Source organism: Panthera uncia (assembly GCF_023721935.1).
Source record: "Panthera uncia isolate 11264 chromosome B3 unlocalized genomic scaffold, Puncia_PCG_1.0 HiC_scaffold_1, whole genome shotgun sequence".
In the NCBI taxonomy this organism is placed as follows: Eukaryota; Metazoa; Chordata; class Mammalia; order Carnivora; family Felidae; genus Panthera; species Panthera uncia.
The window spans coordinates 134,420,529-134,448,206 of record NW_026057582.1 but is presented as its reverse complement, the minus strand read 5'-3'; the positions used below and the strand labels follow the sequence as shown (position 1 = coordinate 134,448,206).

At 41.4% G+C, this 27,678-nt stretch overlaps 1 protein-coding gene and 1 pseudogene across 4 annotated transcripts in view; both read right to left on the bottom strand.

Annotated features, from left to right (window-relative positions):
* Positions 1 to 27,678, bottom strand: part of AGBL1 (AGBL carboxypeptidase 1) — a 318,376-nt gene that overhangs the window by 239,077 nt on the left and 51,621 nt on the right. The gene's annotated exons all lie outside the window — the stretch shown is intronic.
* Positions 400 to 25,814, bottom strand: LOC125909059 (tubulin beta chain-like; annotated as a pseudogene).

Below are 27,678 nucleotides of genomic sequence, written 5' to 3'. Positions count from 1 at the left end.
CCTTAGGGCAAGGCTAGTCTCTCCTCCCTCTCTTGGCCTCCTTTTCCAACCAGGGGAAAAGGACAGAATCCAGCATGTGCAGGAGGTGAAGTAGTAGAGAGAGGAATCCCCTAGACAGAGTGGGGCAGACCCCTGAAAAGGAAACAGCCCGAGACAGAGCTTGGAAGGAGACTAAAAATGGAGATTATACTGTTATCACCTCCCCTGAAGCTGAGAAAAGAAAAGGGAAATACCCGAAAATTAGGACTTCAATAGCCTGGATCCCCCTCTCCAAAACTGCTCTAGAATGGAAAAGCCTATATCCTTTTCTTACAGGTACCTCCACTTGCTATGAAGTAGCTTGCTTTCCTTTCCCCTGGACTACAACATGGATTAGGATGGTGTCTATGTATCCAGTTTTCAGTACATGGTTCCAAATGGGATCTGATGAGACCCAGCTTCTTGGAGAATTATCTTAAAAACAAAGGGAAATATGACATGGACAGATGGAAGAAATGGGCACCAAAAAGAAATACAGGGTTACCCAGAAGGGTAGAAATCTAGGCTTCCCAGAGTGGAAGAGAGGAGACATTTAATAAACAATAAATACTTAACGAGTGCTTACTATGTGCCAGGCACTGTTCTAGGAACCTCCCGTCCACCTTCCAAAAAAGGAAAAGAAAATAAGACAGAGGCAGAAAATGCAAACTCTGAGGGACAGGAAAAGGGCAGTTGAGGAAGAAGGCTGAGGGACCTGAGAAGCCTGAGGTGATGGGGCTCTGCTTTAGGCCTCCTCTTCTTCTGTGATGGCATCCTGGTACTGGTGGCACTAGGAGACAAAGTCATTCCTGCTGGTCCCAGCTTCAGTGAACTCCATCTGGTCCACACCCTCACCTGAGTACCAGTAGAGGAAGGTCTTGTGCCAAAACATGGCCATGAGCTGGCAGCCATCATGTTCTTGGCATCAAAGACCTGCTGGGTGAGTTTGGACACAGTGAAGGCCCCACACCACTGGCTTCCGTGGCTGGTCAAAGGAGCAAAGCCAAGCCTGAAGAGGTAGAGACACAGGAAGGGCACCAACTTGACAGCTGGTTTGTGGAGGCCAACATTGAGCTGACCAGGAAAGCGGAGGCTATTGGTGACACTGTTCACAGTGGCTGAGACCAGGTGGTTCTGGTCCCACAGTGGGTGTGGTCAGCTTGATGGTGTGAAAGCAGATTTCCTAAAGGGCTCAGTTGTCAATTCAGTGGGTCTCACCCACATTCTCTACCATCTGACAGTCAGAGAGAGTGGTGTTTTAGGGCTCAGCCAAAGCACCCAACACTTTGGTGAGGGTACCACACTGAAGGTGTTGGTGATGCAGTCTTGCTGATGAGCAAGATGCCCACCCCGTAGCTTGTGCCCCCACCTAGCGAGTGGGTCCACTTGGCCCTTCTGTAGAATGGCCCTTTGTCCAGTTGTTGCCTGCCCCAAACCAACCAGAAACAAAGTTGTCTGGTCTCCACATCTGGTCAAAAGGACCTGAGTGACCAGAGTCCATAGTCCTGGGTTCTAGATCCACCAAGGTAGCATGAGGAACATATCTGTCACCTGTGGCTTCATTGTGGTACACACAGACGTTTTTCAGCTGCAGGTCACTGTAGGTAGGTTCCAGGGGGATCGATGCCATACTCCTCACTAATTACCTCTCAGAACTTGGCACCGACCTGGTTGCCACACTGACGAGTCTGGATGAGCATGATTTCCCTCAGAGTTAAAATTTACTTTATTTTATTTTTGCTCACCTCAAGGTGTGTACGGGACAAGAAAATGATATGGAATTTTTTTTCTATGTTGCTAATGGCAGGCTAGCAGTATGAGATATGTCCCAGAGGCTACAGCAGTGAGGTCTGAATGCAGGGACAGGAAGGTTCTGAGAGTAGAACTTAATTAACTTTAAAGATTTATTTTTAAAATGTATTAATGTTCCATGCTTCTGAAATACTGTCAATGTTTTACTTCTTGTATGCCAGTTACATGAATGTTCATTTTGTGATAAATTCATTTTTTGTTGTGTACAATTTTATGTATGCATATTATACTTCAATACATTTTAATTAAGGGAAAGTAAAAAAAAAATAATTAAAATATTAGTAGCTTCCAACCTGGGAGAGGAGAAAAATAAAGGAATTTTTTTAAACTCTATAAGCCCACAGAGGTAGAAATGGGGTTAAAAAAAAGTAAGCAAAAAAAAAATTTACATATGTGTGTGTGTGTGTGTGTGTGTGTGTGTGTGTGTTAAATAAATAGCAAGAAACATGATGAAATAAATCAATCCAAATTAGTCAGGGCTACTTAAATAAAATTAAGTAATCTTTTAAAAGATACTGCTGTTTATTGGATTTTCTATAAACAGCCAAACATCTCAGCTATATAATATTGTTTCATGCTTATTTATTTATTTTGAGAGAGACAGAACCCAAGAGCATGAATGGAGAAGGGTAGAGAAAAAGTTAGAATTCCCAGCAGGCTCCATGCTGTCAGGGCAGAACCCGACATGGGGCTCGATCTCATGAAGCCATCAGATTGTGACCTGAGCCAAAATCTAGAGTTGGACACTTAACTGACTGAGCCACCCAGGCACACCATCAGATATATAATATTTAGAAAAGGAATATTTAAATTACCCCAATTTTCTTTGGGTAAAAAAAAAGATTCACTTGATATATTTTTATCTGACTTAGTCATTCTAGTATTGATAGGAAATTGAGTTTAAGGCAAAAACATGTGACAATACAAAATAGTTCCAAGGACAAATAATAATATTGGAATATTTTTAATAGACTTCCTTTAGAAATTGATAAATCAAATAGAAAAAAATAAAAGAAAAAGATAAAAATTCAAACAGTGCAATTGAAAAGCTTGGTCTTAAATAATTCTGCCTCCATCAAAGAATATATTAAGCATGCATAAAAATTTGTCAGGTAGTGGGGCACCTGGGTGGCTCAGTCAGTTAAGCATCCAACTCTTGGGGCGCCTGGGTGGCTCAGTCGGTTAAGCGTCCGACTTCAGCTCAGGTCACGATCTCGCGGTCCGTGAGTTCGAGCCCCGAGTCGGGCTCTGAGCTGATGGCTCAGAGCCTGGAGCCTGCTTCCGATTCTGTGTCTCCCTCTCTCTCTGCCCCTCCCCCGTTCATGCTCTGTCTCTCTCTGTCTCAAAAATAAATAAAACGTTAAAAAAAAAATTAAAAAAAAAAGCATCCAACTCTTGATTTCAACTCATGTCATGATCTCACGTTTTCATGAGTTTGAGCCACACATCACTCTGTGAGCACTGACTGCACAGAGCCTGCTTGAGATTCTTCCTCTCTCTTTCTCTCTCTGCCCCTCCACTGCTCGTGCTCTCTGTGTCTCTCTCAAAAATTAAAAAAATAAAAAAATAATTAAAAATTTTGTTAGGTACCATATATGTCATAAAGAAGATTCAATAAACATTGAAGAACTATTCCCATATTGTCCATGTTCCCTGATCACATTCCAATTGAATTTGAAATCAAGCATTACTACAAAGTTTATAAGAGTAATTATTTTAATATTTTCTTAATGTTTATTTTTGAGACAGAGAGAGACAGAGTGTGAGTGGGGGAGAGGCAGAGAAAGAGGGCAACACAGAATCTGAAACAGGTTCCAGGCTGTGAGCTGTCAGCACAGAACCTGATGGGGGATTGAACCCAAGAACCACTAGATCATGACCTGAGCTAAAGTTGGATGCTTATCCGGCTGAGCCACCCAGGCACCCCAAGAGAAATTATTTTAATAATAATAACCACCTCTACCACCACTGTCAGACACCTGAAAATATAATCCAATCGATCCATGGGTTTAAAGAAATAATGTTGGAAATCATAAAATAGGTAGAAATATAAGAAAATAATCCTCAAATTTATATTATAAAATTATTTTTTTAAAAACAAGGTAGAGTTAAAATAAAATGAATTTGTTGAAATCAAGAATCAAAGAGGAAAAAATAGAGTAAATCCAAAGAAAGAAGATGAATCAAATACACACCCACACAAAGAAAAAAAGGTAATAAAAAGGAAAAGAGAAATAATCAGCAAACACAAAATAAGATAGAGAAATATGACTAATAAACAAACCTCTAATAATTACTACTACATAAAAAATTATTCACAGAAAAATCATTAATCAGAATAAAGGGAGATAAAGTATAACCCTCAAGGGAACAATGCATTAAGAACTCTCAAAAACATGAATATGTATACCTCTAGCAACATCACTTTAAAACACAAAAGCAAAAATAATTACAAGCAGAAATCGGCAAGATAAAAATCATAGTGGGAGTTTTTTGTCTCCTTCCTTCCTTCCTTCTTCCTTCCTTCCTTCCTCCTTTCCTTCCTTCCTTCCTTCCTTCCTTCCTTCCTTCCTTCCATTTTTAGAGAGGGAGAGAGCAGGAGTGATAGAGAGAGAAGAGGGAGAATCTTAAGCAGGCTCCACACTGGTGGAGCACAACACAGGGCTTGATCTCACAACCCTGAGATCAAAATCAAGAGTCAAATGCTTAACCAACTGAGCCACCCAGGTACCACTTTTATTTTCTTTTTTAAACAAACATCTCACAAAGTTGGTAGATCAACCTCGGAAAAGTTACATTTGAGAGTTTTTTTTTTTTCAATTTTGGGGTGTTTTCTGGGTGGTGATGGTGGTAGTGGTGTGTATGTGTGTTTGCTTTTAATTAATGGAGGACTTCAATTAACACTTCCTATAAAAATATTATAAACTAGTCATATACAGGCATAGAAAAATTGACCAAAAAAAGCAAAGAGAAAATTCAAAAGCAGAAACAGGTAGACAGATAGATGAATGACTGATACCAGCTTCAGTATAGTTGTAATTTCGGAAAAGAAAGGATGGAAATTGGATTTTGAATGGATACAAGGAGGCTTCAACCCTTATCTTCTATATTTCCTTTGTTTAAAAATAAAACCCTGAAGCAAGTACGTAAAAGTTTCACAATTTGTCAAGTATCAGCATTAGCTTTAAGTGTCTTCCTCACATCATTCTCTGTGCGTTACAGTATGTTTGAATTATTTTATAAAAAACAAACACATGAATAATAATGGCTCCTGGAATATCTGTATGAAATGAGAATTACTGAGATTTATTTTTCAAAGATCAGTTCTCCCAAGTAAAAGACTATAGATAGATAGATCAATCGATTGATCGATTGATCTAAATAAAAGTATGAACTGAGGAAAACAGTGTCATGCCGTGTTGATGTCCACCCTCAGGCAGTTACAGCACTGGATCCCAGTCAATCACTTGGGTGTGGGATCAGGGACCAGTGCCTGAGAGAAAAGTTTACAGAGGCTAAGCAGGGTAAGGACTGGACCCCCACCTGTACTAGGGCTATATCCTGTTCATCAGGATACCAAACATAAATCCAGCATGCGTTGGGTGAATCACTATTCTTCATGTTCAGTCCCAATGCTTCAGGAGAAACTCCCTTAATTTTTGCTCCACAGCTGAACACCTGACCCAGATCTGGCCAATCAGAGTGCCATATTACTTCACACGCACTGCATGGTTCTTGGAGATTCCCATGATTCAAGCTGTACCAATCAGAGCTGTTCCCAGGACTGCTACTGAAATTGTCAAGGAAGAGAAACCCTATACAGGAACCATGAGTATTGAAAGTTCATGAATAGTTGAAGCTTCTAGTGATCATCCATGCTACCATCCGGGAAGCCAGACAAGAGAAACCAGGTTCTGGAAACCAGGAAAGAGAGAGAGGACAAGGGAGGAATGGGGAGAGGAGAGGAAGTCCCTTATCCCCTTGTATTTTTCTGATAAATGAGCATCAATTCTCTTTTTGACTTAAGCTAGTTTTCATGAGTTTTTGTTTTAAGTAAAAGGGTCCAGAGCCTATTATCCCAGCCATAAAAATTAGGCAAAAACCCTAGTGCTAGCTGAAGAAAGATTTTCATGGCCAATGATTGTGCTGATGCAAGAGGAGGCTGACATTCCCCTGGTGGTGATAGATTTTGCAGGGTCATTTATACCTGTTTAACTTTGTGATCGATGGTGTAGACCTCTGAGGCCGCTAGCAGAAGGAAGGTATAGCCTGTGGCAATGAAACTGATTTTTTAACCGTGTGAACTCTGTGTTGGACTTACAGTCTCACCCTCACCCTCACGAGGACAGCCCACCAGGAGAAACTGAGCTCCTCAGCCCAAAACTGAGACATTATTCTGAAGAACCTGTAACATCCACATGAGAACAGCCAGTGAAGAGGGAGAATAACACTCAACAGTCAACTTTCTTTAAATATGAACATAAGGGAAAGGACAGGATGATCTACAAAACTACCCTTTCTAAGAAGCATCTCCTAGGAGGAATAAGACCATAGAGTAAACTTGATGTCCCAGAGATATGTCAAATGGAACTTGTCTAAATAAAACCAGTAATCCTGTGTCACAAACGTGACCCTTCACCCACCCCTGCCCTATATTTATCACATAATGAAGTAGGTAGGCTGCAGTCCCTTTACAGCAGTGCCTGAACTATATTTGGAAGGAAATACTTCATAGAGTAAAAGGTGATGTTTCCTCCATTCATCTCCTGTCCCAAGGTCACAAGGGCCAGTAAGCACCAACAGTTCAGAAAATAAGGAGCAACCACCCTGCCTAAGAGAGGGGGAGGTTTGGGGAATGGTTTGTGGCTCCAGAAAAAGAGTGAAGAGAAGGGGAAAACAACCAAGAGTAAATGAAGGAGTAAAGAGGAGGAGTCAAGAGTTGATATGAAACCAAAGGCAGGAGGGGAGAAAGAGCAAGGGGGTTTTTAAGCACAGGACTATAAAAGAAGTAATCTGGAAAGCTTGCTTTCCTGGCACCCATGGTGACCACCATCTGACCACAAGACCTTGGGTCAAGTATACAATGTTCAGGAATGTTTCTCTGCATGTTTTGCAGGAACAAGTGAAGAGAACAGTTTCACAGGTAGATAAATATTATGTAGAAAACCAAAGCATTACAGAAAAAGTATATAGACTCAGGAGATCATGAGAAATTAGGCTTCATGAAATCTTGGAAATACCAAGAGACTTTAAAACTTCCACAAGAGGGGCGCCTGGGTGGCGCAGTCGGTTAAGCGTCCGACTTCAGCCAGGTCACGATCTCGCGGTCCGTGAGTTCGAGCCCCGCGTCAGGCTCTGGGCTGATGGCTCGGAGCCTGGAGCCTGTTTCCGATTCTGTGTCTCCCTCTCTCTCTGCCCCTCCCCCGTTCATGCTCTGTCTCTCTCTGTCCCAAAAAATAAAAAAAAACGTTTAAAAAAAAAAAAAAAAAACTTCCACAAGAAAGGAAGGTGGGCTCAAGGCACCCTTTGCTGGTTCTCAAGGGGCCGTGAGACTCACCCTGACAAAAGATCATCCTAATGACATCCTAAATGACAAAAGATCATCCTGTTCTCTAAATGATGCCATTGTCCTTCAGCATGCTCAAAGCATTCCCAGTTTCTTTCTCTCCATCACCACTCACATTCTGCCAGTCTGTTTCCCTCCATGAGTTCTCTAAACACATTTCAGTGTCCTTCCTTCAAGCTCTTTCCTTCCCAAATACTCTTCTTCTTTTTTTAAAAAAAATTAATATTTACTTATTTTTATTAATTTTTTTTTAATTTACATCCAAGTTAGTTAGCATACAGGGCAACAATGATTTCATGGGTAGATTCCTTGATGCCCCTTACCCATTTAGCCCTTCCCCCCTCCCACAACCCCTCCAGTAACCCTCTGTTTGTTCTCCATATTTAAGAGTCTCTTATGTTTTGTCCCCCCTCCCTGTTTTTATATTATTTTTGCTTCCCTTCCCTTGGGTTCATCTATTCTGTGTCTTAAAATCCTCATATGAGTGAAGTAATATGATGTTTGTCTTTCTCTGACTAATTTAGCTTAGCATAATACCCTCTAGTTCCACTCACATAGTTGCAAATGGCAAGATTTCATTATTTTTGATTGCCAAATAATACTCCATTGTACATATGCACCACATCTTCTTTATCCATTCATCCACTGATGAACATTTGGGTTCTTTCCATCCTTTGGCTATTGTTGATAGTGCTGCTACAAACATTAGGATGCATGTGCCCTTCGAAACAGCATACCTGTATCCTTTGGATAAATACCTAGTAGCGCAATTGCTGGGTCATGGGGAAGTTCTATTTTTAATTTTTTCATGAACCTCCATACTGTTTTCCAGAGTGGCTGCACCAGTTTGCATTTCCACCAGCAGTGCAAAAGAGATCCTCTTTCTCCACATCCTCACCAACATCTGTTGTTGCTCAAGTTGTTAATGTTAGTCATTCTGACAGGTGTGAGGTGGTATCTAATTGTGGTTTTGATTTGTATTTCCCTAATGATGAGCAATGTTGAGCATTTTTTTCATGTGTTGGTTGGCCATCTGGATGTCTTCTTTGGAGAAGTGTCTCTTCATGTCTTTTGCCCATTTCTCTACTGGATTTGTTTTTTGGGTGTTGAGTTAATTATTTTTGAGAAAGACAGAGACAGAGTGCAAGAAGGGAAGGGGCAAAGAGAGAGAGACACAGAATCTCAAGCAGGCTCCGGGCTCCAAGCTGTCAGCACAGACCCCAATGTGAGGCTCAAACTCACAAACCATGAGATCATGACCTGAGCTGAAGTCGGATGATTAACTGACTGAGCCACCCAGGCACCTCCCAAATACTCCTCTTCTTAGAGTCTCCATCTGTGTTTGGTTCAACTGCCTACCCAGCCCCCTAACAGAAAACCAAGTGACTCCTTATATCCCTCTCTCTCTCCCTTGGTCCCTTGAACACTAACTTGTCTCTGTTCTGCCCCCTAAATATTATTCCTGCTTCATCTCCACTCCTACCATACCAGTCCAGGAGTCTACTCCCTTGTCTAGAAATGGCCATCTTTCAATTTTCTTCATCTTCTTTATAGTGCCACCAAAATGATCTTTCTAAAACGTATTTTATCATAGCACACACTTGCTTAAAACTTATCTGTGACTTCCCATTGCTTGTACCATGAAGCTTGGTTTTACCTGTCATGTCATCTAATCCCAGGACCCTCAACTCTACTCCACTAGCCATACACAACCATTTGGAGTTCCAGTGTCTGCTCCACCATTTTTCTTCTTGTGGTTCCCTTGGCTCTACCCTCCTATCTCATGGACAATTTCTACTCACCTTATAGACACTACCTCTTCTACAAAGACTTCCCCAAGCGCAGCTCAGCTATTTTCTTCTGTGTACCTACATCACTCCATACAGAACTCTTAATGGCTTCTTTCATGCTGAGATACGATCCCACTTACACAACCTCCCCTCATCTATGAGCATACTGAGGGCAATGTATATGTCATCTCTAAGTCCCCATCCCTCAAGCATAAATGGAAGTAAAGTTCACTTTAGAGGGATACTATGAGAACAAAGAGAATTCATGAATGTGTGGGATTTGGCCAGTGCCTAGAACACAATTAGTTTTTGAAAATTGTATTCTGTTATCTGTACCCCCACTTCCCACATACACCCAGAACCTAGCCTGAGGCCCAGAACTGAGTATATCCTGTTGTGTCACACCCCCTCACTGGACCCCTAGAGTGTTCCAGATAAACTGGGGACTCTTTAGCAAGGCTCACAAGGCCTTCATGGCCTGGTGCCTAGACTCACCACCTAAGTACCCTTCTCTTCTGTCTTAGCTTGATGACGCTAATCCAATAACTGCTTAGGTATCATGTCTCAGAGGAAGTTTCCCTGGAAACTCAGACTGAGAAAACTATCCCTCTCCTACATCCCTATACAACCCAGATCATATTCCATAAGATCTGTACCAAGTCATATTGAAACCAACTTTCTATGTATCTGAATCCCCATTACACTGTAAACTGAAGGAGAAAAAATTATATTTTTGTATAATCATCGTGCTAGACAAAGAGCCTAGAAAGAGTATATGCTCAAGAGAATTCTGTCAAAATGAATGGAATGAAGTTGAATTCAGCGAGGCCAATGATATTATGATCATCCAGATCTTACAGAAGAGGAAACTGAGGCTCAGGGAAGTTATAGAGCAAATTAACTTCAGTCTTGGAGGGATGGAGATGTGGCTAGAATCCCAATCTTCTTCTTCTGAAGTCTATGCTATTTTAACACAGCAGATGCCTCCATGAAACAGGATATTTCAATGTTTTTCTTACTTGCAGGATTTTAATCGAATCTTGAAGTGGCTTAACCAGTTTGCAACCAGTGCCCTTATCTATAATTCACTGATAAAACCAGTAAAGCTAAATGATAATCACCAAGATAAAGAGGCAAATTGCAAATCCTGGAACTGAACTTGTTCTAGAAAACTGGTGTTGTCATGCAGATAAATAAAAAGGATCTGCCTTTAGAAAAATCCAACCCAACTTATCAAAAGTAAAAAGTCAACCAAATGCAAAAATCTCCCCACAGCTAACCATATATCTCATGATATCTCATGACTTCCTGGCCCCTGCGAAAGGCAAAATCTCTCAGAGGTAACAACAACAACAAAAATATATTTAAAAAGTAAGAGAAGAGAAACCCGTTGGTATAACAGAGCAGAGGGTTACAAATGGATTCATCAGAGGAAATTGCTAAAATGCCTACAGGTGTGAGAGGTCCCATATGTTCACACTATTCAGGAATCCTTTGGGAAAAAAAGATTAAGTTCTCAGAGAGAAGACAGTCTGTACCCACTCCATGGATGATGAAAGGCGTCCAGACCTAATTATGTTACTTTCAGCAGAACCGCATCTGGAGTGACTTCTCAAGTGTAAAGACAACAGAAAGTGTGAGATCAGGAGGGGGGCTGGCATATCTCAGTGCAACATCACAGATGCCTTGTGGAACAATGGGACCTCAGAAGTGCCTCACGCTGAGCTTTTTGAGACACCACAACAAACTGGAGTTAAAAAACCCAGGGTTACTCCAGCGTGCCTTCACCCATATGTTGACTGAAGAGGTTGTTTCCTTGTTGTCTCTTATTTACTTTCCCCACGCTTACTCCCAAAGCTTTCTTTTAAAGTGTATTACATAGATCATCAATCAGAAAATACCACCCCAAAATCAAGAGGAGCTCCAAAGGCAGACAGGATTTCCTTACTTTCCTTGACATCCTTAAACGTGACACATGCACCTGCTGTTAGTAAAATCTAGACCAGAGGTCAACACATCTTTTCCATCAAGGACCAAATAGTAAATATCTTGGGTTGTGCGGGCCTGACCATCACTCACAACTATTCAGCTCTGCCACTGAAATGAGAAGACAGCCACATACATTACGGGATGAATGAGTATGGCTGTGTTCTGATAAAACTTTATTTACAAAAATGACCTGCAGGCCAGATCTGGCTCACAGGCTATGACTTGCTGACTCTGACCTAAACTGCAACAGGCCAGGTAGGTGATACATCTGATCATCTGTGCCATGGTTCCTTCTAGTTAAATTCTCTGTCTCAAAGTGGTTGCTTATTTTTATGCTTTCTGGCTCATTCATGAAAGTGTAGGAAAAAGTGACAACTCACTAATAGTCACATCAAGTAAAATGATATATGTGGAAACATTTTAGAAAATCTTACAAATGTAGGGCATTACCATTAGCACAAACAGATCCAACCAGATTTGATGGGGGTTCATTCATTCACTGTTCATTGATAAGCATTATTTTTAAGTGTATGTGACATGTCAGGTTCTGGGCTCGATCCTGAAGAATAAATAAAAGGCCCCTTCTATTAAGGAATTTTTGTTCAAGCACAAAAGAGCAAAAAGCCAGGGCAGTGTAGTGCCATGGGCCCAATGACATTGCCAGATAATGCTTTAGACTATCCCAGAGGTACTGCTCTTTCTTGGTCTCCTTTGTGACACATCATCCTCCCCCTGCCCTACCAGTCCTTTTGTTATTAAGACTAGTTAGTCCAACAGAGGGAAGATCAGTACTCCAGGGAAAGAGAGAACAAAGAAAGTGTTCAGCTTTTTAAATCCACTGTGAAATGACAGTTTGAAAGCCAAATTTCAAGCAGAAGAAAACGAACTACAAAAGTTTGGTCATTTCTTCCCCCGCCCCCAAATCAAGAACAAATGCTTGGAAGATGAACTATATAGACCCAGAAGGATGAATATTTGATGTCAGGGAAATTTCTGCTACAAAGGAAGAAGAAAGCCTTCTCAGTGCTTGGAAGAGACGTTCAAGTAAGATGAACGCCCCCCCCCATTGTTGGAACAGACCCAGCAGAGAAGGGTGATGAGTTGCACAGTTGTTTGCAGGAAGGAGGGCATGCATGTAGAGATAAGAGGAACGGGGGAAAGAAAGGGAAGGAGGGGAGGGAGGAGGAGTATCAGAAGGTTGAAGAGAGAAAACAAGAGGCTCCACTCTGAATCTCACATGTGATGCTGCATGCGGTACTGGATTGGGGGGCTGCCTTTGTGACCCCCATATATCTCATCTGGGGCTTGCATCATCTGAGTCTTATTTCTGGCATTATCTTATCATCATTTCCCCCTCAAACTTCAACTGATCTATCTCCCTGGCTCAATCTTTGGTTGGATTTATAAGTCTGGAGCCGGGTCAGCTCCTTAATAAGAAGTGAACATCATTTGCAGGCTGGAAATGGACTTCACATTTTGGCAGCAATCTTGGGGGTGGGGGAAAGGGAAGTGCTTTTCAGTCGGGGTGGAGCACATGATTGCTGGATTACAACACAGAATATATATCTTCTGGTGACTTCCCAGCTGCAGAATCCTGGCTGCAATTAGAAACCTATATGTCTAGTCATTTTATCATTTTTATACATTTAGGAGCTCAAGTGTTTGCTCTAGCAGGCTGCAGCTGGCTGGCTGTCAACTCCCAGCTGTTGTTTAGCTGAAACACCACAACTAAAATTGTGGGCCAATATGACCGGAAACCAAATTGGGGAATGAACAAAAAAGTTCAAGATTAGTTAAAGATGTTTAGTGCTCTCGTTCTTTGCTTCAACCAGGTGAAACCCACTCATGTAGAAGAAGGCAAAGGAGGGGATCTGAAACCCATCCAGACATTTCTGAGAACTCTTTACATGAAACAGACACACCCTGCAAACCAGTGTTCTCTCCATGATTATTCAGGTCCAACACGGGCCATTCCGTCAGGCTGGTTTCTGGTTTTCTCCACTTCCCAGGAGTCACCAGCTCAGAGACTCAATTCCAAATAAATGAATTTGGCTGCTTAGAGAAAGAATAAAGACAACATTCAACATTTGGGGAAAGGGTTGTTGGATGAGTCCTTGAACCACTGTAGGAAAAATAATATTAATCCTGCAGTTGGGTCCTTTATAGGTGAGACTGAGGGGCCACCTAAATGTATTAGACTTGCTATCTGACACTATGCCTTCTTGCAAACAGAGCCTCCCTTTGGATCGAAGCCACTTGAAAAAAACAGGGGGGCTTTTCTCTTCAAATTTTGAGCTCATTTCATCACTAAAGACACCTGGGTTTCTAAGATGGGTCTTTAAGAGATGCATATTCTGCCCTTGACCCAGCTCAGGATGAAATGTGCGTGATGAGTCTATAATGCTGCATCACTTATTATTTACTATTTTCACCATCATGCTGTTCACTGGCTCTAGAGTCAACGGCACCAGCAGCACCCCAGGACTGGGGCTTCACTTCAGCTGTCACAGGGCTTCGGAGAAGCTGCCCTTGGAGGGAAGAAACTCCTTTCTCAAGCAAAGAGCTGTAATAGGAGGGGAGAAGATTTCAGGTGGACTGACCTCGCTTCTGGAAAAATGTTGCACCATGTAGCCACCCCCCAGCAACCTGACCCCTCCACTCTTTGAATTCTGATTACAGAACGCCTTCTGGTGCCAGTTGTAGAGGGTCAGGGAAGTCTGCAGATCAGAGTAAGACAGAACTGGCAGGCTCAAGGGCCAGCAGAGTGATTAAAACCACAGAGTACTGGATGACTACTGATCTGGGCCAATACCATAAAAAGGGGGTATGGTATGATTTAAGTCCTATAGGCCACCATGACATAAAGATAAACATCTAACAGGCTATGCAAAGAGAAGAATATGGAAAACTATGCAGGTAGGATTGGCACTTAAGACTCAAGCTGGGAACTAACTTGATATTGTCAAAGGTCACCAGGAACCAGTGTGTGGAGCTCCAAGGTGAGTCAGACCTTTGGCAGGAGTTGGGTAAACAAGTAGAGACAGGCATAGCTGAGACCCAGGTCTCTACAAACAGGGAGATATAAGGAGGGAGAAAGAGCATTTGAATTCCAAAGATACATGGATCCTAATTGTATTGACCAATGTCCTACTGATAAGAATAACATTGAGAAAATGAGGTTATAATAAAGATTCTGAATAATGTTCAACAGTCCTCTCACAGCTATCCTCAGGTTCTTTATTCATAACAAGTATATTTACTACATTCATCTCTTCATTCACGCAGCAAACAGCTGTCTTGTGCGTTCTGAAGGAAATGAAGTGTACTGGGTGCATGGGTCACAAAGCTGAAGGGACAGAGTCCATATCCACGATACCTCGTCAACTGGCCACTGAGGCGAACGTACACGTGAGCATAATAAAATGTGACAACCATTACAATGATGCAATTAACAAAGTGCAAGTAGGGAAGAATGACTTTTACCTCAGAGGGAGACTGAAGAAGCAGGATGAGTTAGGAAAGATTCTCCAAAAGGAGTGACTTAAGAACATGGCAGGGTGGGAGGGTCGGATTTAGCCCATGGGCCATTGTTGGCCAGTTCTTGATAATATTAAACTGCATTTAATTGTCATTCCAGGTGCAGATTTATCCACTCAAAATTAATTCTGACTCTGCATTTATAGTAGAGGATTCAATAACCACTCAAGGTAGTTTCACATGAGCACCAAAGACATACACTGAGGATTACAGAGAGATGCATTTAGCCAGAATGCACAGAGAACTAACACTCCCACCCCCCACCCCCCACCAAAAAAAAGCCTATATAACTCAACTCTAAGCTGGGTTGTTCTCTGAGAATTACTTCTTTCAGCCCCCAAATCTGTCCTAGTTTTGGTCACATCCCTTCCCTGGGGGTAACCTGCAAGATCTCTGTGGGAATGGAGAGGTTTGGCCCCCTGGCCTCGGGGCTCTGAAGAGCAGTCTAAGGAACCAGACAAGGTCTGTGTTGCTACTACCTTACGGCCCATTCTGCCCTCTGCCTATTCTTTCCATGTTGATCCTGAACACCCTCACCAGTAAACTTCCTGCCCACAGATCTCTTTCTCAGAGGCTGCTACCCCAGGGAACCCAACCTAAGGGACCTGCTACTTGGGGGTCCACTCGTGTCTTCTTTAGTTCTTCAAACAAACCACATTGTCTTCCTCCTGCAGGGCCTTTGAACACGTGACTGTGCTGCACCTGTGCCATCACTGTCTCCTTGTCATCCTCCCCAGGTCAGTTCGTGTCTCTCCTCCCAGAAGAGAAGTTATTTTCCATCAGAAATCATTGCCATTGCCTCAGAACACGGACTTTAGTTTGCATGAAAGCTCTATCTGTGTTGTTCACCAGTATATCCCTGACCCAAGTCCCTGGCACTCAGTAAACCCTTGTTGGATAACTGGACCTAATGCCCCCTGCGACCTCTGTATTCAAAACAACGTGGTGATCAAATGCTAAACTGCAATCTCAATTTTCTAGAATAATATTGTTTCTTGGTCTTGTCCTGAGAATGCTGTCATCAGGTCCTGTGAAAAGTGTGACAGGATCATCAGTATGTCAGCCAACACCTTGCTCAGGGCACTTTGACCTTAACACTTGGTACAGTCCACTTTGCCCACTGCTTTGTACTTGGCCTCATGTGTGCTCTGCCTTTCTGTATGTGAGAGGTTCTCAGAGATCACTGAGGCTCAAAGTTAGTTGCTCTACTACTTTATAAGCCAATCGTAGGTGGAAATTCACAAAGACAGAGGTACAAAGTGAGGTGGGGGGTGTGGAGAAGGTAAGGCAAACTGGAAAAATCTAGGAGACTTTTCAAACTTTCTCAGTCACCTTCAGTGTTTCTTACCTTGCTTCACCCATAGCTTTGAAAACGTTCTGAGAGCAACTTTACAGCAACCATCTTGGTTGAGAAGCATAGTCACAGGGTTGAGAGGAAACAGACCCCAAGAGAAGGGAGACAACCTTGGGAATCTCTTGAGAAGATATGGAATACATCACCAATAGGCTGTCCTTTTTAAACCCATCTTCTACTCAGGCAATAGCATTTTGGTGTGCTGAGGAGAGTGAGCTTGCATGGAAAGGTGGAGGCATCAAACCAGTTTCTTTTCTTTTTTGTTTTTTATTGTAGAGAGAGAGGGAGAGAGCATGCAAGAGGGGGAGAGAGGCAGAAGGAGTAAGAGAGAGAATCCCTACCCGGCTCCACACTCAGCTTGGAGCCCAATGCAGGGCTCGATCCCATAACCCGGGAATTATAACCTGAGCCAATATCAAGAGTTGGATGCTCAACTGACTGAGCCACCCAGGTGCCCCTAAACCAGTTTTTATCTTAGCCTGCCACATGCCTCCGTAAGAATAAATCTGGGCTCAGGGCAGACTTAGTCATTAGAACCAAAGCAATGCCTCCCAGATTCACCCATGATTCCTTACCTGTTCTGTATGAGAAAATATTAAGTTCTCCTCTTTGTTTTTTTCACTTCCATCTAATTAAAAAGTGGCATGTGTATTGTCAGACACATGTCACAATAACGTCTCTAGCCACATATGGATGACACTGAATCGCGGCCCTACCCTGTGTGGTTCTTACCACCTCAGACTCCCTTAAAGGTCCCACAAAGCCTGCCTATGCTTCCTTGTCTCCTGTCTCAGCAACTCCTTATGGTTTCTGCCTAGGTCTGTGCCTTCTTGCAATTACAGGTTCTCAATTACACACACTTGCTACTGGCTTGAGGGGACAGAAAGTGTGCTTCCTCTCTTGGCAGCTGCTCAAGCCAGATGTTCCTCTTGCAGGCTGTGATTGGCCGGTGGATAAAAGAGAACGGCGTTTCATGGATAGACCAGAGGGGAGATGCAAACAAGCCATTTCAGCTCTGAATCAGCAGGTCCTCATTAACCTGATTGGAAATGCCCTTCAAACTTGACTGGAAAACAAGGAGGACGTCGTCACAAGATCATTCCGCTGAATGCCAGCGGCTCCCTCTCTGGCTAAAATAGCAAAAAGCTTCATTTGGAGACATCATCACCGCATTCAAGATGAGCTGGGATTCATTTGAGCTGCATCTGCCTTGGCAAGCGATAATTATAGGGATGCAGAAGTTTGTTTATTTTAATGGCTAAATGTTTGTATCTCAAAAACCAATGAAACTTTTCTGTAATCACTTTTGAGATGTACTTGAACCAGTCCATCCGCCCAAATCTTCCCATTGTGTTTCTCAGCCAATGACAAGAGACAGTGATTGGGGCAGAGTTAAACAGCCACCAACTTTACCCCTTGCCTCCTCAGGCCAAGCATGAAACCCAGGAGACATATTTTGGCTTAGCTTCTGAAGCTTCTGTTGGAGCAGTTAAGACCATTTAAAATACGGTAATTGATAAAAATCCTGGTAGAGGTTGACAATGTATAGACCTAGTATAGAGGTGCTAGGTCGCAAGAGCCAGCCAGTATGACACAAAGTAGGCAAAATACACCACAGAGAAAGCAAAACTACTCCTCCACAGTTCTTCCTCTTCCGATTTTACAGAAATGATACCAATCTGTGAAGTTTCTCTACAGTGCTACCCAGTGTAAAACACAAAGGGTCCAGACAGAATTTTAGTGCACTTGGTTTTCATTATAGATACCAAGAGTCACTAAGTGAAACAGGAGGGGGACCAAGCAGTATATTCAGAATAGATTATGGGAAATCGTTATTTTTTAAACCAATGTAGAGTTAATCCTTCTAAGGGATTAGACATTTATTGCACACTGCACTGGCACCTGCAGCTACACGCCTGGGGATGAAAAAAATGGCGGAGGCCATCAATCTCCATGACTCTGGGCAGGAGTCAATAATAATAATAATTAATAACCATTTGCGTTCTCTAGCTCCCTTCAACTGGGATATCAGAATATTTTACTAACACAAACTCATTAAACCTCAAACCATACCTGGGCGTTCAGAAAATTCTTGCAGGTTAGCTCTGTTATTATTTTATATCCCTATTGCATCTTTCCTCCAAGGAGCTCGAAAGGATTATAAATATATTACCAAAGTAGGTTAACTCATCACAGTTATGGGTCAGGAGTACATTTCTTCTTTCTCCTTAGCACAAGAATTCCTAAGCTGTGAAAGATGGATAAGGCTGAAAACAACACAGCCGACTCTTGGACTTCTCTCTAACACTATCTATACATCACTTTTTCTACTTAGTGCTTACCTCTCTAGAAGCAAACATGACTTTTCCTCTTTCATTCCACTCCTCAAGTATATTAAATGGGTCTTTCAAGTGTAATTCAGTGAAATTTTAAAGCAGAAAATATCTATCTTAAATGTGAATGAGGACTTCAGGACAGCAGACAATGAACCAGATGATCACTGAAGTTCCTTCTAGTTCTAAGATGTTGGTTTGGCAGAATCTGCAGAAAATTATGTGCAAGGCAGGTAACTCTGCAGGGCATTTACTACATATGTCAACCCCAGCCCACTATGCCCTTGGTCTCAGAGACATGAGTTAATAACAGAACCAAAAAAGTCCTCCTCATGAAGCACAATTATGTCCATGTAGGGCAGTAGTAAGAGCATGGGATCTGGAAGCAACTGATGTAAGTTTTATTCCAGGCCCTATAATTTACAAATTGTATGATCTTGGACAAGGTACATGACCTGACTAGTCTCTGGCTTCCTTATCCATAAAATTTGGTTTAATATACCTACTTGAATTATTATGGATATTCAATAAAAGTTTAAGAAAGCACCTCTAGCATGTAATAGTCACTCAATAAATGGTGGCTATCATTACTGTCACAAACCACCATGAAGTCCCATATGGCAAAAGACCAAGATAGGTCTTTCTCTGTCCTTCATCTGTTAGGTTCAGTTTCCATTTCCTAGAAAAGATTTCACTCTTTTTTTTTTCTTCCTCTTCTTTGATAAAACTGCATCCCCTTGGACTGACAAACCCTACCCATTGAAAATAGCTACCAGCATTCAATGGCAGAAACAAAACAAAACAAACACACAAACAAAAATGAAAACAAAAACACCCAATAGTACTTTTGCCATAAGAATAAGTTTCAAAGTTCTTAGCATGTTGCTCAAAGCCCTTCACATTATTTCTAGGCTTTAACCCAACTAGACTGCTCACCATTACATAAATATTCCTTGCCTTAATATTCTTCCTTATGGCCTTCAGAACAGACATTCTGAACATGGGTACTTTCACACACTTCAAGTAAAGGTGCAAGTCAGGACACTTGTCCAAGGGCAATTTGGTACAACTTACTAAAAGCAAGAAAAATGTTCAGAAACTCAACCCAGAAATCCACTATGGGAATCAATTCTGAGGTAATAATCTACAGTTTGGACAAGTACTGACAACAACGGTGTTCACAGAAGTAACTAAAACTCTAACAACAGCATAGTGGCAAATAAATTATTTTCTATCCCTGTGACAACATACTTATGATATAGTCATTAAAGATGCATCTCAGAAGAATAGTTTTGATATGGAGAAAAAAACAGATTAACACAAAGTGGGTTACATGCCCTTTTTTTAAAATAAAAAAGGGGGAAAATGGCAGGAAAACTATATATATTTGTATACATGCAAAATGATGAAAGTTTATACATCAAAATATTAACCATGTGAATCTCATAGAAGTGAAACTTAGGCGGTTTTGGGCTTTGTGATTTTTTTTTAATTTTAATTTTTTGAAAATCAAAGCAGCTGAGAGAGAGAGAGAGAGAGAGAGAGAGAGAGAGAGAAATCCTAAGCATTAAGCAAGAAGTTTTTTTCTGGATTACCTCACTGGATACTTGGAATAGCCTTGTGACATGGACCTCACTATTGCTATCACATTTAATTTTTCCTTGATGCCTCCCAAGCTGGGTCAGGCACCCCTTCTCCAGGCTGCTTAAGCAAACTCCCAGAACACAAATGTATATTTGTGTACATAAGAAATTTGGGTAAAATCTAAATGCTACTCTGACAGGCAACGGTATTCTCTAGAAAGGAATTTGTAAAGATCACAATGATATTTAAAAGTAATGTTTCATGGAGCGCCTGGGTGGCTCAGTTGGTTAAGCATCCGACTTCTGTCCATGTCAGGATGTCAAGGTTCGTGAGTTTGAGCCCCACCTCAGGCTCTGTGCTGACAGCTCAGAGCCTGGAGCCTGCTTCAGATTCTGGGTCTCCCTTTCTCTCTGCCCCTCCTCCGTTTGTGTTCGTTCTCTCTCTCTCTCTCTCTCTCTCTCTCTCTCTCTCTCAAAAATAAACATTAAAAAAAGTAATATTCGCATTATGAGGAGACTGTCAATATGATGTTAAAGTAGGATAGATTATTCAAATGTGCATAAAAGTACAACTGTATATATAAATGGGTGGAAGGAAATCTATTAAAATGTTTACTGTGATTAATCCCTTGGTGTTAGAATAATAGGCTATTTTTACTTTATTTTTGCCTATCTATATTTTCTAAATGTTCCCCAATTAGCATTTTCTCAATTAGAATATTTATAATCAGATACAAGAAAATGTAGCAAACACTGTAATAGCTGGTCTCTTTTCACTAGATGTAAAATTGCTTCATGTTAAGAAATGCATCTCCTTACTACAGTGCCTACCACAGTGGCTACAGCACAGAAGGAAGTCAGTATGTATTTACTGAATAAATAAATAATTCACGATGAATTAATGAATGAACCTATCAATGAACCAACCAATCAGATATCAGAGAGAATATTTTTGCCTAAGGCTGTGTAAGCTAATAAGTAGTAGGAGAACTTATACTCAACCAAGGTTTTTATTCACCAAAACCCATGAACTCTACCACTGTCCCCCTGATGTATGTTCTGGTTACCTGTACTCATTTCCTGTGACGGCCAGAACAAATCATCACAACCCTGATGACTTAAAATAATGGAAATTTATTCTCTCACAATTCTGGAAGTCACAAGTCTGAAATCAAGGTGTAGGCAGAGAGGTGTGCCTTCCAGAGGCTCTAGGGGAGACTCCTTGCCTCTTCTTGCTTCTGGTGACTCCAGACATTGGCTTGTGGCTACACCCTACATCTTCCCATGGCCTTCATTTCTGTGTATCTTTTCTTCTGTCTCTTATAAGGACACTTGCCATTGGATTTAGGGTCCACTCAGATAATAAAGGATGATATCTCATCCTGAGATCATTAACTTAGTTGTATCTTCAAAGACCCTCTTTCCAAATGAGGTCACAATCACAGGCTCTTGGGATTAACAGATGCATATACCTTTTGGGGAGGTCACTCTTTGACACATTGTATCCCCCTTGACTTTGTCCCCAGTTTCCTCCATATTCTACTCTGAGGTGCATCACCCTTTGGAAATGGAAGCAATGGGAGGCCCTGAAAAGGAAACCGTTTACATGGAGAAGTCACCACAACTGTAACCTCTGTCCTCACCAACTATTGAAAATAAGCTTTTAAAATGTCAATCACAGTCCCCTCTGCCTTTCCCCCTTCATTTAGCCCAATTAGATTCAAAGAGAGGACATAAAAGAAGTCTGTTCCCATTCAGTTTCAAGACTGGTCGTGTGTCTCCTAAATCCTCCATGTCCCTCTTACACCTACTGTGCACGACACTCTCTTAATGCCATGGTCACGAATTACTGGCTAAGGAGTTCACAAACCTTTCTCATTTTTCCTTGGTGATGAAGGGGACATCATAACCATGAGCACTGTGTTTTGGAAGCGACAAGCAGAGGAACCTTACTAGTGACAGTTTCAGCCCGATTCAGTTCCCATCAGAATCGAAGCTCTGTGGGGCACCGGTGTGGGTCAGCCTGTTGAGCATCTGAATCTTGATTTTGGCTCAGGTCATGATCTCATAGTTCGTGAGATCGAGCCCCACGTCAGGCTCTGCACTGACAGCGCAGAACCTGCTTGGGATTCTCTTTCTCCCTCTCTCTATGCCCTCCCCGTCTCGTGTGTGCACTCTCTCTTTCTTTCTCTCTCTCAAAATAAATAAATAAACCTTAAAAAAAAAAAAAAAAGGAAGCCCTGCTCCCTAAAGGACCAACGAGGGCTGATAAAATCATTTAAGACTCTTTACTAACCACATGAAATGACTTTATTCCCAGAAGAGTAAGGATGAGCAAACCCATAGTGGTGCCCATAACAGAGGATTTCAGGCCGCTCTGTGGGGAACACAACCTGCCGCTGGAATTCACCAGAACCAAGACAAGGGAGCCAAGTGCATGGAGTAAAGACTCTGGCAGTGGAGTCTGAGAAACTATACCACACACTCGGCTGCTTACACCCTGGAAGAGCTCGGTAATTTGCGTTTCAGCATGCCGACATTTTGCAGTAAACAGAATTTCTACATTTCCATTCTGAAAACCAGACCTTGAAAAGTTTAAGTAAAGTTCCAATTTAAGACCAGTTAGAAAAAAGTCTTGAAGGTCACGAGGGCCTCATCTAGTGCTTTCTTCCTAGATTGCAAATGAAGAAATTCACACACATTTTCTAGTCAAGGGCTCAGTGTGAATCATCCAAGTAAATGTAGGTAGTAAGTTCTCTGCCTGGCTCGATGTTTTCATGATATGCTTGCGTATCTGGCAGTAGGGATACAATGATTTAAATCACATCCCATCCCTCAAGAGTTTACAGTCTAGGGCACAGAGAAATGCTAACAAAAAGAAATAAAGGACTGTCCGTATAAAGGGGGGTGAAAATGAGGCAACAGGGAAACAAGTTATGAAGTCTCCCTGCTGGAGTCAGAATAGATCTTAGCAAAGAGTAAAAGCTGGGCCTGAAACTTGGAGGTTTGGTAGCATATCAATACGAACATCACTTTATTGATCACTTATCATGCACCATATGCACTCCACTCCACTCAATGCATGACTACCTCAATTAATCCTTGCAACAACCCAAGAGAAGAGGCATAAAATAGTCATATATTCTAAAAAGGTAGAATCTGAATCTGGGTCCGTCTGATCCCTAAGTGTGTGCTCCCAATTTCCACATGACTTAGCCTTTTGAAAGAGATGCTGGCAATTATGATTACCATTATTTATTGTTCAACTAATGGAGCAACTCAGTTTTTAGGCAATTAACTAAAGAAAACCGAGATTGGCATGGACTAAACAGGGCTGGAGGGACCGTATGGGAAGATTGCAAGCAATGGACGCTCCCACTGTCTGACTGAGGAGACAACCCTGACATCAGCATAGGAGAAATCAGCAAACGCAGTGAGAGAACTAACTAAAAGTGTAGCCACGGGAATTCCAGCAATAAAGAGAGATGAACATTTTCGCAAAGGGAAAGAGAAAGAAAAAATGGGGCACTAAAGAGTAAAAGAAGGCTTCGAAAAGAACTACTGACAAACGCGAGCACAGTTGGGGCGTTTGTGTTTTATATAGGTTATATATTTTTATGTGTCTTATATATACATATACACATATACATACATCCATGAACAGTTATGGGATGTAAATATTAAGTTAGAAAATCATGGCACCTACATGTATTTTGAAAATAGTGTTTTCAACATTTATATATTGGTGTGACACTCCTGTGAAATCTTAAATTAAAAAAATCTGTGAGGATTAATGAGATCTTAAGAAAAATCTGCATATACGGTATGTGTGCTCCAGGAAGACACGTGCTATGTAAATAGCAGATATTTTAACATGTTCTTCTCATATGGGGGTTGGGGGAAAATAGTGGCGAGGCATAAAAGGGGTCCATTGCAATGTCTTCTCTCCTAGAAAAGAGAGTTTAGATAGCAATATGCTCCCTTGGTTGACCCCTTCAAAGATGGCACTGAGGTTTCTATAGTTGAAGCATAGTTTGTTATCAATCCAGTTCCACTCCCCTGTGGACAAGGTGAGTCATTACAGGACACCTTAGAGCAGTGGGTCTCAACCAGGGGGGACATTAGAGGCACCTGCAACCTTTAATGCCTGTGATACCCAGGGCCATGCCCCACATCAGAATCATGGCAGGAATGAAGGGTATGATTTGTAAGGCTCCTCAGGAGAGCCCATTCAAGGTTCAGGTCCACTGACTTAGAATACAGTTGCTTAGCACACTTATCCAAAAACAAACAAGTTAAAAAAAAAAAGATTATATCATTCTTTAACCTCGGGCTGAAAATGGTTTGGGCACTAAACTGTCAAATCTCTCATGTTGGCCAAACAATAGTCTACTATTAACTCAGGGCTAATAGTAGAAATAGCAAGTGGCTGTGACCCCAGAGGCAGGGTGGTGGACAGGCGAAAGCTGGGAACCCAGGGAAGACAGTGCTGAGCTGAAAGGCCAATGTTGCAGAACTAGTGGGGAGAACTCAGCTGATCCAGAGGAAGTGGTGAGGAAAAGTTGTGGGAAAGTCCAATTAATTGTGCCAGGCTACATTTTCCTTCTCTCAGCAGAATATCTCAAAATTCTCTGATGCTAAGGATCTCCTAGGGTATTTGTTAAGCAGGCTAATAATGACATCCCAGACCCTCTGAATCCCAATCTCCGTGGGGAGGTCCCTGAGAGCCGTATGTTCAACAAACACCCATTTATACTTTTAATGCATGAAGTGTCTTTTTAGGTCTACACAGCTGCAAGGGACACTCAAGACCAGGAGACCAAATCGAACTGGGTGTCCAGTACATGCTCATTTTTTAGTCTATCCAGCATTGACTCAAAACTGGTCCAACTCTTGACTTCTTTCCTCTACCTTCTGTAGGAGCAGGAAGCTTTGGTCATCAATCTATGCTCAAACCTTGACTCAAAATTGTTTCCTCATTTTGAAGTGCTCTAGGGTTTTAAACAGCTAGCAAGTCACTAAGCACTCTAGCTATATAAGTTGATTCTAATATAAAGACTGCTTCCTAAGGAAGCAAGTAAAATTATATAAAAGAATCAAGGCTTCAATTGGGCAAAACTTTGATAGAAGCTCACATTTATATCCCCACATCTTTCTTCTTACCCTAACTAGGTATGACAGTGAGAATTGGAAAATGTATTTTCAGTGTTTGATATAAAAATAATGAATGAAGATTTTGTTGCTGCATATTTTTAGGCAAGCTAGACTATGGGGAATAGATCTTGGGGACAAATAAATACTTGCATTGACCCTGTCTTCTGTTTCCCTCATGTATTTGAGTGTGTGCTTTCTGGTCAAAGTGAAATAAGACCAGAGAAAACTCAGAAAACTCAGAAAACTCAGAAAAACAGAAGTGCAATTCTTATTCATCTTACCAAATTGGCAGCAAGCTCCAAAAATGTGAACCTTCCATGAAAATAATGATAATATGCCTATTTTCCTTGAGAATACCTCCTTAAGGTGGATGCACTTAGAGGGTACCTATTATATAGACAGGCTCCCATGATTATTGTATATCCATAACTAAGAAGGCAAAGGGTGCATGCCAAAATGAACGAACACAGTAGTTCCTGCCCTTAAACACAGGGAATACATTCTAAGACCCCCAATGAATACCTGAAACTGTAGCAGTATTGAACCCTATTTATATTATGCTTTTCCCTAGATATACATACTTATGTCACTAATGGACGGGTAGCGCACAGAGTGCTGGACAAAATGATGATTCACAACCTTCACAGGACAGAGTGGGACAGCCCAAGATTTCGTCATGTTACTCAGAATGGGGCCTAACTTAAAATTTATGAATTGTTTATTTATAGAATCTCCTATTTAATATTTTCAGAATGCAATTGACCATGGGAAGCTGAAGCCATGGACAGTGAAACTGCAGATAAGGGGCAGGGGGAGCAGACTAGCCAGAGAGAAGTAGAAAATTCCAATTTTCTAAGGTCAAATGACAATCTGTGAACAAGCATACTGAGGAGCAGTAGTTCACTTGAAGATATGTATGAAATTTACCAAGCCTTTAAGGCAAAAAAAAAAAAAAAGATGAGAATAGTTATAAGTACATGATTAACTAATTCTGTAAAATATAATTAATTCATAAAGGCTTTGTCTGAGTGGTGCTCAATGGGACCTTGATATGTCTATTTGACTCTACTGCAAATCATCTGCAATTTCCCATCTATTTTCTTACCAACCTCATCTTCCTCATAAGACTAAACTACAAAGGAGAGCCTATGATAAACTTAAAAATTCCCCAAACAGCCTACAATCTGAGATAATCAATCTGCAATGGGCACTTAGAGGTGGTGTGCCCTTGAACGTCACACTTCTCTTCACCTCAATGTTCTCATCTCACAATTAGGACAATAGGATTACTGCTCACATACAAATGTTGGGAGAAATATGAATTAGAAAACTGGTACAAATGGAGAGCTCAGTGTCTAGCACATACACGCAAATCATCATAATACAGCATAATATAAATTATGTCACATGTTAACTACAATATTATGTTTCAACTAATAATTAGTGTTCTTATTTAATAGTCTACTTCTCAAAGTCATCACTTTTTTAGAGAAATTCATCCTCTGAATGTTGGGGAAAACTGGCTTGATTTTACGTTTTTTCCAATTACTAAGTAATCATGCTCATTAGCTTCATCTTGTCCAGTCTTCTAAGTCTTCTTATTGTATTTAATTCATATTTAAATAAATTTTTGTATGTTTATTTATTTTTGAGAGAGAGACAGAGATTGAGCAAGGGAACAGCAGAGAGAGGAAGGCACAGAATTCGAAGGAGGCTCCAGGCTCTGAGCATCAGCACAGAGCCCAATGCAGGGATCGAACTCATGGACCACGAGATGACCTGAACTAAAGTTGGACACTCAACCGACTGAGTCACCCAGACGCCCAGGTTTAACTCATATTCAAAAGTGGCAATACAAGAGGGCCTTCCAACAAGGAAAGCAGGGCAATCTTTTATCCTACTCACATCTTCTTGCCACTTTTACTCACCAGAGATCCATTTATACTGGACAGTGACCCTTATCCACGGGGATACATTCCAAGATCCCCAGCGGATGCCTGAAACCACAGATAGTACAAACCCTATATATACTATACATACATGCCTAAGAAGAAGTTTAATTTATAAACTAGGCACAGTAAGAGATTAACAACAATAACTGATAATGAAATAGAACAATTTTAACAACACACCGAAATAAAAATCATGTGAATGTAGTCTCTCTCTCAAAATATCTGACTGTTGTATCCTCACCCTTCTTCTTGGGAGGATATGAAATGATAAAATACCTGTGTGAGGAGATGAAGTGAGGTGAAAAACGTGGGTGAGGGACATAAGCATTGGGCCACTTCTGACCTTCTGATGATAGGTCAGGAGGATCATTTGTTTCTGGACCACAGTAGACTGTGGGTCACTGACACTGGAAGTAAAACCACAGATAAGGTCGCACTACTGTACTCATATGACTGAAGGCACTCACTGATAGAGCAAAGAGGCAGAGGACCCTATATGGAAGAATCTAGGGCCCTCCATCACCCCAGGCCCAGAAAAAGAGGAATTATGAGAACTGATGGCTGTAATATGTGTTCCTAACATTATCCTT